The sequence below is a fragment of the Nipponia nippon genome, unplaced genomic scaffold (genome assembly GCF_047370975.1).
Source record: "Nipponia nippon isolate SJK-2023a ecotype South Korea unplaced genomic scaffold, ASM4737097v1 scaffold_7, whole genome shotgun sequence".
NCBI lineage: Eukaryota > Metazoa > Chordata > Aves > Pelecaniformes > Threskiornithidae > Nipponia > Nipponia nippon.
In genome coordinates this window covers 40,666,246-40,684,646 of record NW_028262391.1, presented here as the reverse complement: position 1 = coordinate 40,684,646, position 18,401 = coordinate 40,666,246, and the positions used below count along the sequence as shown (strand labels likewise).

The 18,401-nt window shown below is 40.7% G+C and overlaps 1 protein-coding gene across 5 annotated transcripts in view; it reads right to left on the bottom strand.

Annotated features, from left to right (window-relative positions):
- The window catches only part of ZNF536 (zinc finger protein 536), a 354,285-nt gene that overhangs the window by 296,339 nt on the left and 39,545 nt on the right, over window positions 1–18,401 (bottom strand). For 3 of the 5 annotated variants that reach the window (XM_087740365.1, XM_087740366.1, XM_087740370.1), the window contains exon 2: window positions 2,547–2,641. The gene's annotated coding sequence lies outside the window, so the exon portion shown is untranslated. The remainder of the gene's footprint in view (window positions 1–2,546; window positions 2,642–18,401) is intronic. The other 2 variants (XM_087740367.1, XM_087740368.1) reach the window with 1 other exon arrangement.

Sequence of the window (18,401 nt, the reverse complement as noted above, 5' to 3'; positions counted from 1 at the left end):
TTTTAATGTATGTACCTTGGATTGAAAACCACAGACATAGCACTGCACGATCCTAGTTTCCAGCTCACAGTTGGGCACGATTCTGCATGTTTCTACTGGCAAAAAAGCAAGGAAATGCCAAAGAGAGCACCACAGCAAAGCAACTGTAACCAAAACTGGTACTGCTGGGCAGAGGAGCACAGAGCTTGCCTCCTTCTTCTAACCAGTATCTGGGTTAGAATGCGGAAAAAGACAGACACATTTTAGCCCAAATGCTTATTCTTGCATACTACAATCTAAATATACCCCCACGATAAATACAGCAGAATAATCAGAAGGTACTGAATGCTTAAAACGCACCCTTAACAAAACAAAACAATGTAATGCATATCTCTCTTTACGTGTCAAACAATTTGCCTAACAAATCATAATTATGCAGAATGATATAAAATTCACCCATCAAGCCCAAATGCATGCACAAAGATTACCATGGCAAAGAATTGTGAATTTCATTAAATATGTTAAAGGCAAAAAAAAAAAAAAAAATTCAGCTTTGAAAAATAGTAATCCTGTCTTTCAACAAAAATATTATAGGAAGCTATGAATTTGGTAGATCTGAATAGGATGTTGGTACATGTTTTACTAAGGTAATATAATGGCACACTATTATTAGATCACATTAATCATTACTGTGCCAAAGGCACTGACAGCACCACTGAAAAGGATTGAAAGGGCTGGTAATGGATATAAATTACCCATTGTGTGATAAAAGGATTTTTACTAAGAAGGTAAGAATAAAACAGCAAATTTCTAATATAACTGTTGTGTAAAAACCAAAATAAAAGTAATCCAGTCAGTAATATCCACAAAATCAGAAAGTAAGCACTTTTGAAACAAGATAAAGTCACAATAAAAACTGTATACAATGTAAAATTAATTTCGTGGTGCATAATATTACTATCAATTTAAATAGTTTACATGATGACCTCTAAGCGGTATGGTCAAGAGAAAGGTAAGCTTTGTTAATTAGAATCGAGTATGAGCTTCTGCATGCGTATTTTAAGTTTGTGGGCTTGGAATTTTTTCTTTGGTTTTTTTAAACTAATAATGGCTTCATGACACCCCCCTGAAATTCAAGATGTGTTGAGAGTTTTCTGCTTTCTGCATTAACATCACAACAAACAGCACATCTCTCAGATGGTTTTATTTGGATTCCAAATGCTATTACAAAACGAACCACATCTTTGTTGAGCTATTTAACCATTTGATTGAAAACATTTGTATTACTATTGCCCAGTTCTGTGATCCTCCTTTACTCTGGCAAGTATTTCCTGATACTACTAGGGATCAGTGAAGTGAATTGGTCAAACTACATCCTTATTTACAGCATTAAAAATCCACATATCTTCTCTGAAGTTGATGGAATTATTCTGGAATCAAGTCACTATAATTCTTTTCCAGTCAATTGTCTAGGATAAAATCCAGTTACTCACATTCAATTAGTAAGTTTTAAAAATTGTGAGCCATATTCTTAAGTGATATAAATTCGTAAAGTACAGACATCAATCCTGAAAACACTTACATCTATGCTTAACTTTACTCACGTGAGTAATTCCATTAGCATCGGTAATTCAATACCTGCTTATGCATTTGCAGTACTGAAGCTTTAATATGCCTGAATATCCTCTCACTTATATCAGCTATAAATCAGCACAATTCCTCTGAATCACCCAGTTTCTACTCATTCACAAGATATAAAAATGAGTGGACAATCCAGTATAACAATTATAATAAAGAAATAACATAAGAATTTGATTTGGGAGCAGAAGCTATCAGAAATTTTGATTTAAGAATCAATTAACGCATGTAGAATGTAGAATTAATTATTGGTTATTTCCTAGGAAGCTAGACTTTTATTTCAAACCGAGGGCCAAATAACCCGATTCTGATTTCACACCGATTTCCACACCAATCTGATTTCTCAGACTTTACAGGAGCTTTTCTTCTACTGTACTGGAATAGCTCAGAGGAAAAATCACATATACAATGTAGTACACCCCTCCACCTGCTGATTTTCATGGGTGTTCTTCTCATGCTAATATACAACAGAATATGGTTCTTAATAATATGCATGAGATGTTCTATTGAACTTATGGGGAAAAAAAACCAACAAAAAGTCATAAAATGAATTTAATCATGAGTGTCATGGATTTTTTTTTTTAAATCAGCAGTCTGTTGATAAAGTAATAAATGATGATTCATTTCTAACACAATTATTACATATCAACTGCATAAGATGAATGCTCATGATTTTACCAAGCAGATTTTTTTCTTGAAAAATCTATTTGTAGCTCACTACACCCTGAAAGAACAAAAATAAAAAGTTTTGCTAAAGACATAAACATAATATTTTTGAAGATATAAAAAAACATGTGAGAACAGATTTTTAAATCTAATTTAGGTACCTCATTTTTATGTATTTTTTTAATATGGAAAAACAAACCTAAAAACTCAGATCCATAAGCAGAAGAAAATGTTAGGAGAACAATATAAGTAAGTATTCTTACCAGTTACTCTTAAACCAACGAAGCTGTTCCCTGGCTGAAGAAATTCTTAAAAGACACGGGATAGGTACTGAAGGTCGCAACTGTAAAAATAAAACCTGTGAGAAATTTAATATGTCAAAACTGAGTGTTTCAATCAGACACTTAGTTAAAATATTACAATGCCACCTCAAACACCATCTACAGAGCAGCAGAGAGTATTGAGAATTAGAATATTAATGGGATTAACACCTTTTATTTTTTAAGCCTTCATAATGTATGTGTTTGGTGGTCATTTCACTTTTGGAACTGAAAAGTTCTTTCAGTTCTGGATTGTTTTGAGAGGGAAAACCTCTCCTCAAGATAATGCTGAGGAACAGAATGAAATTCTTCTGATCCTTTCCCCTAGACAGTGCGGCAAAAGAGGACAAAACAGGATAAAACAAAAGTTGCATAGCATACTCCAGAAACCCAGTTATTCTCTTCGACGTTGATATTCTAATCTTTCAAACTGAGTAAAAAGAGAACAGCTACTAATTGTATTTTTACTTTTTTTTATTCCATTTTATAACAGAAATAAGTCCTTTGTAGATGATCTCATCTAATAAACCCTACTTAAAAGAGATAAGAGCCAGCAGTAAAAGCCAAGCCAGAATACTTCCAAGATATTTGTCAGTAGTGAATTTCAGGCCATTACATTAGTAAGCAAAACAGAAACAAAAACAAAGGGCGTTCTTAGAGCAAAATAAAGTTCACTCAACTGAAGCTATAATCTGAAGAATTTATGACTGAGAATTCTAACTATGTTTATTCCTATGCATGTCTAACAAATGAAATTAAAGGTCACTTCCAAGTAATACATTTGTACATCTACATCGACCAAACTATTTCAGAGAGCAGGCTCTGGCTCTGAAACCCCAGTTCAAGCACCACAGCCTTCGGGCTTCACCTTACCAACACTACTGATTTCCCAGAGAAGCACTGACTTCTCTGCAGAGCCCCAGCGGTGGGCTGCAGTAGTCAGTTTGTACAGAATTGCATCCTTAATTCCTGTTGGAAATAATTAAGAGCGTGGCCATTTTACTGCATTTGGTTTAAATCGGTCAGCACTGACAGGACCACACTGCTGGGCAATGCCATTTGTTGACTTGAAGGATAAATAACAGTTTTGAGGACTCCTATTGATGATGAAAACAATATTAAATAATCCTGCAAATTAGTTCACTACTAAGCAGCACAGCCCTCCACTAGTGCGATACCAATACAACACTTCTCATGTATCCTCTAAGATCTCTCCAGGCTCCACCTTGTCCCAATTATATCCAATGCAAAATGCTACTGCAGAATGTCCCACTTCGTCTGTGCCACCTCCTCTTCTCACTCCTTTGGTTTCTCCACCACACCAAACACAGGCTGCTTATTTTCATTGTGATGGTCTACCACAACGCTTCCTGATTCCCATTCCTTTCCCCCTCACTTGCAGATTGAATCAGTCTCTATCACGCGCTTCGAAATATTTTCCAAGTGATAATTCTGCCATACAACTTCTCTGACATAGGAGAATTACCCCAGTAAAAGCTTCAAACCCCTCCTTTATAACACACATTTCCACAGCTAACTGCCAACAATTCAGCAGTAGACATCTGGTTTGCCATCACCACTGTTTCTGACGCGTAGGAACACATTTCTTTTTTGCTCTCTCCTCATGCCTAGTTTTCTTTTACATGCCAGTTGTCTCTGGTTTTATACTTGAGTTATAAGCCCTGAAAAGCAAAGCCTATCTTCTCATTACATATTTTACAGTATTGAGCTTAATGGGTGGTGAGCACGTACAAGCCATTACTCCGGTCTGGTACCCCATTTCCCATGTGTATACCCAGGTACACGAGAAGCAAACCTATGGGCAGTCAAGCCAAGCACCTACAGTGTTGGCTGGAGAGAACAAAAACCTTTTGTAAATGGTTAAAAAAAACCCTTGTTATCAGATTTGGTCTTCCCAAATATGAAAGCATATCTAGATAGGATTCAGGTCCCCAGTTATAGAGGCCCATACCATTTTAGAATTCAAATAAGTGAATTTTGGTTACAATATTTGAACACATAGGAAAAGCAAATTCCTGGACTGCTGCATGTAAACATAGGTCCCATCCAACGTTTTCAGTTGCACAGTGTCTAAAAACAGTGACAGCTTGTTTGCCTGGAATTTCTGCTGTTGTTGATGTCTTAAAACCTCAAGATATACCTTTTTAGTGTTTACTTGCAGCTCATTCAATGTAAGAAAGCCAAGAAATAGAAACAAAGAAGATAATAAGCTGTTAGGTTTCGAAAAGATGTTATCTCGCTAAACAGGTTCTTAGTACTCCTACGCCAACATCGTAGACTACATTTTTGCTATGCTATTACAAGGCTACTTGTGTTAAAAAAAAAAAAATTCGGATTTTACATACACGCTCATGACTTGCAAAATTCTAGGAATGATTCTCAAGGGGCTTTCACTAAGATGCTTTATAAATTCTGATGACAGACAGAACACAGTAAGGCTTCATCTCTTAAGGTCCTGTACTGATTTGTTTGGAGGCTTCGTGTCATTGATCAGCATGTCAATGTCTCTTGCAATCTGCTTTCCAGTTCATGACTGTGAGTGAACCCCTCAGGTTTAAAACCTTAAATGATTTAAGGTCTGTGATACATAACCTTACGAACAAATTGGGAAAATCTGTAGCTTTACACATTAAACTGTAGCAGAAATGATTTAAAGCCTTATAAAAAGGTATTTTACTTACCTGTGCTAATATTATTCTAACACATTTGACACTGACTATGTAAAGCAGATATTTTAAAGGTACAGGCAGCAAGCTGCATGGAAACAAATTAAGATAGTTCCACTTAGGTCAAATTGGACCAGTTTACCAGTGTCTAATACACTCACTGGCATTAAAAAATTGCACCGTGAACCCCCACAGAACAATTTATCATGGTAAAGCCTCCCGGAGTAACACTCCCGTGCAGTTGCGCTCGGCTCACCGAGTGAGCCTGTTCCCCTGGCACACCTCTACCCCCAAAGAAAAAGAAACCCCAAAGGCCTTCAGAAATAGGATGGTAAAATAAAGGTACTATCAAGACATAACTGAGGTAGAAGGGCAGAATTTTTGTTCATTCTTAAACATGCTTATGTAGCCCATTCCTTAAAACAAATTACAGACATTAAAGGGAGAAGGCAATCTCTCATCCCATAGATGAGTGGGGGCCCGAAGGACTTCTGCAGGTTACGGAGGGTAATCTGATACACAGCAAGGGAAAACAGATGCTTGAGCATGGACTTATTCGGAACAATGGGACTTTTCCCCAAATACTGAGGCTGCAAAGGCTTCCTCACAAGGCTCTTACCACCACATCCCATTCCGGTTAAACTCAATGATGAAGCCCCTGCTAATCTCAAGGGGACAAGGTTTGGGCCCTCTGTAAACAGCGTACCCTTTCTGATGGAATGAGGTGTCATGTTTAAATAATTATTCCCTATCAGCTGCTTTTTGAGGGCCTCTTGAGATGCCGTGGCATAGCGGCTCTCACCCTAGGCACAGAGGTACAGGGCCAGGGAGATACGCAGGCAGGGAAAGAGGCTCAATGACAGGACGAAGCCAGCCCAGCAGCGGTGCAGGACACCCTTCGCAGGCCTCCATGTGACCGCGGCATGCATTGCAAATGCAGGATAGGACCGACGGGGCCTTAAGGGTCCGTTTAGTGTCACTGGGAGTTACATGCATAAACGAAGAGAGAGAAACAGTCCCTAAAGCAGGATGTTGGAATAAATCTCAGTATTTTTCCACTGTTCCCAAAAAACGTAAAAGCTGACAACTTTTCTCAGGCGGGGGCATGGTTTCCACCCATGCCACCACAGCCTCCCCAGCCAAGTCCCAGCCGTGCACCAGTCCTCCCTCATAGCCCCAGTGTCGGACCTTCCTCCCTGCGTGCCCTATCCAGGCGCTCGGAGATCCCCAACACATAAAACTGTCTGCCTATAAATACAAGGTATTTAAAAACTCAAATCTCACCACGACAGGATTTGCCCACATCTCCTGGCAAACCTGCGATGTTTGATCTAACAGCCTTTCAGGGAAGCTCCTTTATACCACTGAGATCAGGCGACAAACTACCACTCTCATTTTTCCTCCTGATATAAGTAAGCAAAAGACAGCAAAGAGAACAGGACAGGAATGCACATCATTTTAACTGCTGGGGAGCCAAGGGGTTTGCAAAAATATTTTATCAAAGAGGCACAACTCTCTTCAGCTCCTTAGGTTTTTCTACACACGTTTGTTCTTCAAACATCCCAGTTTGCATTTATTTTGTGCAGCTTCTACCTTGCTGTGTTCTTTGGCACTAACACCACCATTAACTTGCCCCTGTTAGGATTAGCTATCAGTTGCAAAACTAATGACTTACTTACTTCAGCATGGTGCTGCTCCTCCCTTTCATGCTCAGGCCTGATCCGAAGCCCTAAAACTCAGGAGACATCGTTTGACTTGGTGCTGGTTGGATCAGGCCTTGCTGCAGACCGGCGGTTCAGCATGACGGCTAACAACACCTGTACCGCTGGTGGCAAGCACGGTTTAACTGTGACTTGGCACTTGCCACTGTGGATTTGGAAAGGGGTAGGATCCAGCCCCAGGGGCCACATCATGCCCTGGGAACACCTCCAGTAATCACACACTGGGGGAAAACCTTGCCCACTGCTAAAGTGGGGTCCCGGGGGCAGAGGAGGAGGAGGGGGCAGAAGCATCCCAGAGCAGCAACCCTGGGAGACAGCAGCTGCTGCCCTCCTGCCCAAGTGCTGCACGACAAGTGGGGGTCTCCAGTAGCTGCTGCACATCCCAGACCCCAAGGACAGCCTCTGCCAGCTGGGGTGCCTGGCACACAGCTACCATAGATGACACCTGCCGGGCCAGCTCGGAGCCACGGGCTACCCTGCGTGGCAGTGAGATGCCTGCGTTGTAGCACCCGCACCCTGCATCCCTGCCCCGTGCCCCCAGGGAGCTGTGCTGGGGCTGTGCTCCCCACAAACACCCCCAGCACTGGCTTTTCTCTACCTGGTTTTCTTCCCTTGGAAAGATTTGTTTAAAAATGCAAAAAGCTGTATCGGACAGCTGCCCACTGAGTTCCAATGCAGGTGTTTAAAAAGGGCCAACTTACTTCCCACCTATACGTAAAATAACTTTGCTCGGAGGGGAAATTGGATACCTGCGCTCTCTTCCTACGGGTGTTCTGGATGCACGGGATGAACAGACATTTGTGGCAATCTGATTGAGTGAGTTGTAAGAAAACATTATGAATTTAAAGTAGTACAAAAAAAGGTTTCCATCACCTCCGTGCCTATACCATGACACATGCATCTTAATATATTACATAATAAAAAAGCCATGATGTTCTCAACCAATCAAATTACGCTACTGTCTCTTTAATAAACAAATCCATGTGCACATTAACAGTGTTGAAAATTCAATTTAAACTCTTTGTCTGTTGCTGCTTACTCTAAAGATGGTCTTTCTTAAACAACAGAGCACCAAGGAGTCGTTAGGGCTCTCTCTTCATTACTTCAAAAAACCAATCATTAGACACCAGAGTATATACGTAATTAGAAAATCACTTCCTTTGCAATCCAAGCTAAGTAGTTTACATACTGTAATTACAGGGACAAAATCAATTTTTAATCATTTCACTGATTGGGCTCATCAGCTCTGTGGGAACATTGTAACCTGCTTGTTGTGCAAAAGCAACATCTGGGCTAAAACAATTACCCTTTGTTTGCTACAATATTCCTTAAATCTTTTTGCTTGCATAAAAAAATGAAAACACGAAGACAAGATATTTCGATGTCTTTTTGTCCTTGATCAACATATATCCTAAAGTACTACTTGCAATGAGAGTTTAATGTTCCTCAGAATTTACAGTTAAACAGTACACTTCCAAGGAATGTATTTTTTCAGGGAGATAAAAGTATCTGATTGTTTTAAAGAACCATTCAGCTGGCTAATTGTTCCATAGCTAACACATGGTATTCAAACAACCCACACATTACAAAAGCTCATCTGGATAATAATGGGCAACTATTATTGCAATGGTTTACACTTTTCTAATACAAATGAATGGATTTTATCAAAATTTGAAAAAAAAAAAATCTAAGAAGCTGGGTATGTGTGAAAAATAGATGGTATGAATTGGCAAGGCAAGGCTAAGCATTTTGTTCTCTTAATAGGAAATGACCTCATTTACACTGGAGTAATAATTAGTACTGCTTCACTGACAGTTAAGAAAAAAAGTTTCACAGTATAATAAGGCAGCATCTCCTTTGTTAAGATCTACATTGATTATTAACCCTTGCCAAGAAAACCCAAATTTAACTCTGCATTATGTGTGCTAATGCTCTGTGGCAAAATGTAAGGGGGGCGGGGGGAAGAGAGCACGAGCTAGAACTAAGGCAGGGTACTAACCTGCACCCACCAGAGTCAGCAGCTGCTGCGTGGCTGGTATCAGAGGGAACAGGATAGGATGTCAAGGCTTGTTAAGTGAGGATATTGATGTCTGAAATATTTTCTAGTTGGTGAATATTTAATAACTGTTAGAGAATGTACTTGCTTTTGCCTGGATCGTGAAATAAGCATGCATCAGGTGTGTGGTCAGGCTTGTTCTGTGCGTCAGATTTGGCCGTTTTGAGAGCCAGATCCGGCCACCTGCTGTGGACCCACAGGGATGCCCCAAGACAGGAAGAATTACCTATAAATCACCTACACTGTCACCACTTCTCCTCCCCACTAGAGTTCCCAGCACACAGAGACACGGCAAGCAGGAGACAGGGCAGGTTCAGGCTGCTGAGGCAGCGCTGTGGGGCAGCTGGCTGGGAGCTGTTTGTGCTAGAGCAGCCCAGAGGCTGCTCCGCATTACCCCCACGCAGACTGGGCTGCTCTCTAGTGACTGCCCTTCCCCCGCACCCCGCTCTGCCCAGCGCCGAGCGCTCGGCTCCGGCCAGACCTGGTGAGGCACCCGGGGACACGGGCTCCTCTGCTGGCTAGGGTCTATAGTCTGCGGGAAGCTGCTGTGCTGGCAAATGGAATAGGTGGGAGTCCTGCAGCTCCCCAGAGATCAGGCATGCTACAGACAGTGGCAGCCCGAGCTCCTCACGCATCCCTGTCAAAGGAACCCTGTTTCTGAATAATTTACGCAACATTTAGGTGAAAATATTTTGTATTTTATTCAGTAGATGCATTTTTTTTTTATAATGAGGCCCTCATTAAAACCAATATGTGTGTCATATTGTCAGGCAAATATATGTTAAAATGTCACTTTGAATATGAAATAATACATTTTAGGGGCTTGACTCATTAAAGAAAAATATAAGCAAAAGAAAAAATTTCTGTGGGTAAGCCTGAAAGAGCTGGGCAGGAAACATTTTTCTGTCCTGCAAAAGTTTGAGATTCCTTTATTTCCACCCCCTGCCTCCATTTCAGAAAACTCACAATCTTACAAGGGCTTCCATGAAAATAAAAGGTGAACAAACGAGCAGGATACCCTCTGTCATTCTCCTTTTCCCTCCCCTCCCACCCACCACTGCCACAGGGCAGCTGAGAGCACAGCAAAGCCGAGGTCCCCAAACTGGCAGGTCTCACACCTCACCCGCATGCACCCACCCACAGCCTCAGTGTCTGCCACTGTCCCTCATCTTGGAGCTGCTCCACTTGAGTAACATCATTCAGTATTCACTGTCCAGAAAAAAACTGGCTCTATGCAAAGCCATGGCTGAAAGGCGGATCAGGGCTTCAGACTTGACCTGAACAACAGCCCCGCAGATAGCACAGGTCCTTCCCCCTTTCCCCATTTGATGACAAATTCGATCCCAATCCATCCATTCCTGAATAAAAGTAGTCAAAACTGGCATGTTCCAATTCAAAGGCATTTTGTCAGAGAGCTGCCAGTCAGGAACCACCGTAATCCAAATTTACTCTGCTTTAAGCAGACAAAACTCCTCTGAAGTGATCTGCATCTACATGCACAGGTTGTAAATGCAGACTAAAGATGACATGGCAACAACCAGTAAAAAGCTACAAAATAAACACAACCACCAAAAGCAGAAGTATGCCCATCACAGATACAAAATAAACACTGGCATATCAACACTGACCAAGGCTACAATTATTTTCTTCAGCTGTCCAGATGTTCCAAAGGAATACAACAGCTGTGTTGGGGCGGCAGTGCCAGCAGAAGGGCAGTGCAGGAGGCCCATCTCGCCTGTCCTTCTTCCCTCCCCTTACTCCTGCCCCGACGTGCAGGACGAGCCCTCTCAGTCAAGTCTGAGAGGGGCTACTGAGAGCAGCCCCCTCCCAAAATCAGCCCCCCCAAAGCCCTCAAGACAATATTACGCCATTCCTGATAAAAGCATTATTTCAGGATGACTGGCATCTGACACCCACTTACAATAGACGGCGAAACAGGTGAAATGCAACCTTTTTGCTAACATCTACATAAAGACTTAGGGTAGGGCAAGCATACAAGAGCAACCCAGCCTCGACACCAACTATTCAGTGAGCCAGTTCTTCAGCCACCTAATAGAAAACAGTTATGTGAAAACCCCTAAAAGAAACAACCTTAGACTCTTCCGGAGTCTTCCTAACATGTGCAGGACTATTTCAGTTCAGTTCACCTCTGGGCTTGTATGACGTGTATGTGCAATTAACAGCAAAAGTTAGAGGGTTTGCAGGACCAAGGCCACTGTCTGTTAGTTGCTGAAAAGATTTAAAGTTTTTCTTTACTTGTGTATGGAACAGTAAGAGGAAAATGAAAATCTCCAATTTTGATCCTGGGGCATCTCAGAAGCACCTCTGTTGGTTATAGGTACATGCCAAATGACAAAAGGCGGTTTTATGGTGTATCTAGTTCCATAGGAGCGCCTCGAGTTATAACCATAATTGAAGTTGGTAGCAATGAGAAAAAAAAAAAACAACAAAAAAACCCACAAACCAGGATACAATAATATGGTCAGGTGTTAAGGGTGTCCTGTTGGAGCCTAACTGTCATCAGGACCAACTATCCACTGATACACAACTCTTCTTCTACTGAAACAATCATCAATTCGCAGTTTTAAAGAGAAGAATATATAAAATACTTATGAAATGATAGCTTGGGAAAATGCATTTTTCATTCCTAACTATCTTGTTAGTGCATCAAATTACAAAACACCATCTGAGGCAGTTTTCACCACATCACATAAGAGGACATTTCATAAGTGATACTGCTCTCATCACAGTCTAGTACAGAAAGAAAGAGGGAGTTTGTTTATAGATTCTTTCTTGTTTGTTTTACATTTTCTATGTAGAAAAAAAAAATCCAATAACCCACAAAAAGATGTAGGTCAAATGTTCTCATCTCAAATCTTCCTTGATAAGTAGCGATTTAAGAAGTCTATATAAAAAATGTGTTATTCCCTTTCAGCTCATAGGAAAAAATGTTTCAGAAATAGCACATAAAAAAATATTCAATGTCACTAAAACTGGAATAGAAAATGTTTTATAGATTAACAAACATTGTAATGAATTTGCACAACCTTAACTGACTGTATACATAGCATAATGAAATGGTCTACATCCTTTCAAAGAAAAATTAGGTATTCCAGCACATAGCTTTAGAAAAGCATTGTTCAGAAAAACCTGCATTTTTTCCCAGCTACCATGTAATTTGTGAGATGCATTTTTAAATGATCTGCAACTGCAGCAGGCTTCATCAGTCAGATGATACAGATAGATAATTCACCAAACTGTCACATGATCTTCCATCAGTCTAAAAGATGTGAATATATTGCCACAAGCTTTGGGAATAATGGGTGCACCTGTTTACAGTGTCACCTCTGTTTGCTAATTGTCTCCTTGAGCTACATTTTACTTCTAATGCATTTATTTTTGACAGGCAGTGTCTATTTAGAAATCACATTACTTCAAGTGCAATTGTTCTTTTGTCTATCAAGTAAATGAAGTGTTGTTATACAGATTTCAGGTTCTGATTAGTGAAGTATCAGCACACCACAAAGGTCAATCAGTTATTTACCTGAAGTAATAGAAGTATGACAGGCCTCCTGGATATCCTGTAGATCATGGTATAGCTCGTATTAGTATTAATATTTTATATTTCAAATATATATATGCATACACCTTTGTTTGCATGTATATATTACATAAATGTATTAAATCTTCTAAAGCATGCAGTATTGTACCTACACAGAAGAACATAAGGAAAAAAGCACTCAATTGGAAAACATCAATGTCGACGCAGACCCAACTCTTCCACCCCAGTATTTTAAGTTAAGCCAAGATAATGGTGAACACCAAGGGGTCAGTCCCACAAACATTTTGCAATGGTTTATGCACATAAGCTGTCAGATGACCAAAACTGATGTTTTAAAAACACGCTTTTTTCATTGTGCTTCCTGCTTTTTATAGAACAGTGAAGCAAAATTTAGTTAAGGTTACTTGCATTAGCTTCAACTAATAAGATGCCATAAGAAATTAAGATGAGCCACTTGAGGTCTAAGAAGGACCACAGGGGATTTTTATTCACACCCATATCCTCATGTCTGCAATGTTACCAACGTTCAGTTAAATAATATGTCTCAATAGGTACAAAACCATGCCTTTATATATATAGTTACACATTTATGGAGAACTATACTATCAAACAGGAAATTTTGAAAACCTAAATCAGCACATTGATCACACAGCCACTTCACTGCATATATATTGATCCCATTTAAAAAAGAAAAAAAATTTTTAAAAGGGCGTTTTAACTGTTTATTACCGAGGTGGAAAACCGTACTACTGTAGTGGCAGCAGTGGTTTGCCAAAGCTTCATTATTTCCCACGCACCTCTGCCCAAGTTCCACATCCCATACTCAGCTCTGCCATGCAAGGACAAGGTAGAAGAGAAGCGTACGAGTGCAACACTAATTTCCCAAAACAAAGGCAAGGTCCAAAGCTAACGCCTACCCATCCTCATGAAGGTCTAAGTGCAGACTGGTCACTGTACACGCACAGCAACCTCAGGGGCTTACCAGGGATTTCAAGCCACCACTGCTGTTTTACCAGTTTGCCAAAAGAAACAGAGACAAAAAGTCATGCTTGCCTTAAGTCACATTCTAAATTGGCTCCCAGGAGCATTCCCGTACCTTGTTCACTAAAGCACAGTGTATGTTTTCTCAGTGTTTAGCATATGCTGTGCAACCTGAGCAGGACTTAGATTGTTCCAGTAGTTGTTTTTCTAAAGTATGTTCCCATCAGGACCATAATTACATGCAAAATACTAGAGTTAGAGTTATTCAGAAAGTAATTTAAAATTTTTCTCTAACACTTTCTAGCTAGATTAGGGCACATCTTGAATCAGAATATGGAAGAAATCACAAATCTTGGCCACAGATGCAAACCGATGATAAAAGTTCAAATTACTCCAGGTTAGTTTATGTATTCGAAGACCCAAAATGCTACAGGGGAATCTCCCCTAATGTATTTTGAAGAGCAGTGCATTTTTCAAGTATTTCTACAAATGTAAGCACAATTTAGATAGAGTTAATCATTCATGAGCATCTTACATACCTGCATTTATGACTAAATCTCCTGGAAACTTGAGGCTGAAGTTCTCACAGCACATTTCTCCTGCAGCTTCTCAAGTTAAAAATCACAACTGCCATACACTTAGCAGCAGCAGGATTGAGCCTGATGCTTGTAAAAGAGGCAATGGACATGAAATTGCCGTTTGCTCACAAGCCCAACGTGTCTCTTTGGGAAGATGTGCCTCCCACCATAGCCTGACATTGCAGGAAAGAGATCATTTATGTGGAAAGTGTACAAATTTATCAAGTAATTTTACACCTACCCTAAAAATTACTGTTTTCTTTTACACAACAGCAAGCAATCTTTAAAATATTACTTTGCATACAGAGAAGTGGATACTCTAGCAATAAAGCTGCTTGCCTAAGACTAAATCCCGCCAAGCGCTTCTTTTGCACACAAACAGTCTTCTTGAAATCAATGAGATTTCTTGAACGAGCTCTTCACACAAGTAAAAGGATCAGGTCCTTAAACAGCAGAAAGTACAGACGACCATGTTAACATAAAGCATCAAACAGGAGGAGGTCTCAGCAATGGAGTGAAGTATAGTCACCTACCACACATGGTTAATGAGATGTGACAGGCCAAATTCAGATCAAATGTAAACAGAGGCACTTTGCCTGGAACAAAACCTGTTAAAGAGGTCTCAGCTTTGCTTCATGTAGTATCAGGTAGTAGCGATGCAATTAACCACCATCCAATGAATTACCAAAGCTTACCAGCATGGTGATTACCAAAAAAACACCACAAACACTCCAGATACACAGGAAAAACACGACCATCTACCTTCCAGCACCCACGGCTGGACCACAGGCGACGTCCAGCCCTGGAGACCAGAGGAGAGATTCGGCATGATGCCATCAAAAGGGATCCAGGACGTACACATGCCAGAGCTTTCCAAAAACACCAAGGCACTGTTTTCCTGATTACCCTGGGTTCCCCGCATGCCTAACCCAGCCCACCTGCATGCCTCCCGGGCAGTCCGACAGCAGTCACTGCATCTCACCTGTCAGGCCCCTTCTCCTCCCTGCATACACCTCACAGCACTGAAGAGCTAGCCAGCCTTTGACCCTATTTTACCTCAACTTCTGCACCTCTATATAATTCACAATGGAAACATTTAATTCTGTTTCGGTCGCTGCATTTCTCTTCTATTTTAATATATATTTTAATATTGGAGGGAAGGGGCGGGGGGGTGAGGACACAGCTCCTTCCAAGCAGAACTAATCCGGCTTTGAGGATGGGCGAGCCCCACACAGCTCTCAAATCCGAACGGCAAGAAGCTCTGGTTAGCTGGGGAGGCTGCACATCTCAGCGGGTTATCAAACAAGGATAAACAACAAATTATAACGTAGTGGCAACTTCCGTTCTCCCCCTGAAGCCTGGGATGTGCGAGACTGGCCACTGAGCGCGTGGGTAAGTGCAGGGAGCGCATATGCGCCGGCAGAGTTTCTAGTGAAGGAGGGGAGCACGTGGGTGGTAGCAATTTAAAAAGCAGCTGTGTGTATGTTTTTCCCGGTTAGACTGTGAAATCACAAATGGTGGAATCAGCACTGTAAGCTTAAAACCACGCTAACCCACTTGGCTGCATTTTATTGTTAGCTTTGCGTCTACATTTTTCCTTATTTTTATAAAAAACATAGAACTACTCCTCTGCCCCAACTACCTCCTTTTATTAATAAAAGGATAAAATTGCACTAAATATTTCTAATGTAATGATAAAACAGTGAAGAATGAGAAAGTATTATAAAACAGGACATTTGTGGCCAAAGCCTTTGGAACATTCATACTGTTACATATATTTCCTCGAAGTAATCAGGAATGTATCGGTATTTTGAAATTATGTATCTCTAATAACACAAAAGTACTTAAGAACAGAAATAGACAGTAATGGAAAATGCAGTCAACTGTTGACAACATATAGAATTTCAGAAAATAATTTACAGAGAACAGCACAGCAGATGAGTCAAAATTTTCTCAAAAATATTTCTTGCCTCCGATAGTCCAATGTAATTCATTTTCTATCTCTGTTCATTAATCATTGTTAAAATTAGTGATCCATTTCTTCCACTCTGCCATCTGCACTCAGCTTCGTAACAAACATGACACCTTCCTGCATAATAAAACCTGACAACTACGAGGATGCATTTCCAAATAGCTTTCTGCATATTTGCACCTCTATAACTGATTCCGTTGTCAGACAAAAGTGGATTATTTAACCAGAGTTCTTTCTTTATCAATTCAGTACACAGACGTGTGCTTGTGAGGGAGTGCGTGCGTGTGTGTGTGTGTATAAAATGATCAAGTAAAAATCACTTAATTTGAATTAAAAACAAGATATATCAGTTATCTTCAAATTCTCACAGTAGGTAAATTGATCATATATATGTACATTACTTTTAATCTTCTACTATGAAGCTTAAGGATGTAACATTGGATCGGCTTCATCTTGTAAAGTTTGCATACACAAGAATTATCCTGACACTCCAATTTCCTCCAAAAGAAAAAAAAAAAAAAAAAAAAATCATATCCAGCTCAGTTTTGTTTCCCAGCCTTTGATCACTGACAATTTCAAATAAATATTTTTAAGATAAGATGAAATATCCAGCCATGAGAAGATATAAAAAAAGTGCACAGATAAATAATTAAAATTCAGGATGTCATTTCCATCCTGTTCAGGCTAGCCTCTAATCTCCTGGTGGCAGACAAGGGACCAGAGAACAGGGTTCGGTTCTTGGTCTCTTTCCATTCCATCAACAGACTTGGAAAGCTGTGGCAGCAGGGCATCTGAGCGGTCCCTTCGTAAATGCTAATTACACTTAGATCCCACTGATTAACAGAAGCTGCAGTTCTCAGCACACTGAAAATCAGGCTAATGGTGGGAGCATTAGGCCATACACACACAAGTCAACAGGAACCTGTCCACCGACCGTGAGGAATCTGGTGCCCTGTTCACAGCTCTGTGTTTGACGGGAACTGCCCAGCCAACTGGTGAGCAGAGCTGGTCAGCCATGAAACCCTCCGCCCACTCCTGCTCAAAAAGCGGTCGGCAGTGAAGAGGGGGCACTAGGGAACATGAAAGTGCACACCAGAGTCCTCTGGAGGCTAAAACTAGTTACCAAACCCTTTAAAAATACTTTCAGTCAGGCCTGAAAAGTATACTAATCTTTAACTGGAACTGGAAAAGAGCAATCTCTTCCAATAGAGATTATTGTTCCACAGTAACCTCAAATAATTGTGCCTACAGCAAGTTCTGCAGGTGCCCTGTAACAGCAGGCAGAATGACAAATACAGCATCCAAGACAGGAACTGTTACTTTTTCAGAGAGTTTTCTCAATTTTAAGTTTTGAGCCATGGCCACCACAATAACCCATACCCACATACATACTTGTTTACCTCCCAGCCAGGTGAGCCCATGGCCACCGAGCAGCCCTCCAGGCACAGACACAGCTGCTCCACAAGCTGCTGCACACATACGCCTGATGGCTGCCACCTCCGAGGACAGACGAGCTCTTGGGAGGAGCACCAAGAGCTGACAGCACACACTGGTAGACAGGGCTGCGTTCAAGAGACCATGCTCACTTCCCAGCTCTGCCAGCTGACCTACTCACTAAACTTGGACAAGCTGTCCCAATTCCAAATGTCCCCATTTTCCCATTATTAATGGGGATGCTGACACTTGCCTCCTTTGCAACTCACTGATGAAAAAAGCTAAATGGCCTTCAAAAGCATCACAGACTATAAGGAATATCGCACGTATAAGGAAACTGCATTGGTACAATTTGGTTAACAAACATCTCTCAGCGTTCCAATTTTCATCTGAGCACTACCAATAGTACCATTCCTCTTTCTGGTAAATTTGTCACAGAAGCTGTCAGTGGAGAAAAGCTCTTCCATTGCTAACATCTTTAAAAGCTTATATAGCATAGACATTATACATTGCAATGCTTCTTTTGGAATAGATAAAATACAAGGGGGAAGTTGAGTACAAGCGCAGCCCATCAAATCCAAATTCAAGCAACACCTCCAATGTACACCATGAGAAGCAGCAGAACAAAGGACGCAGTTCTGCCTTCACATGTATGCCTGCCACTTCCACATGCACAATGGGCCAGGATAAGACTCAAAGTTTTGCAAGAATTATTTCAGAAAGTTAAATAATTTTTACATTGAAGAAAGTTAAAGAAAAATTAAATCAATCTATTTTTTGATACAACACTGTCTAATACAACAGCAA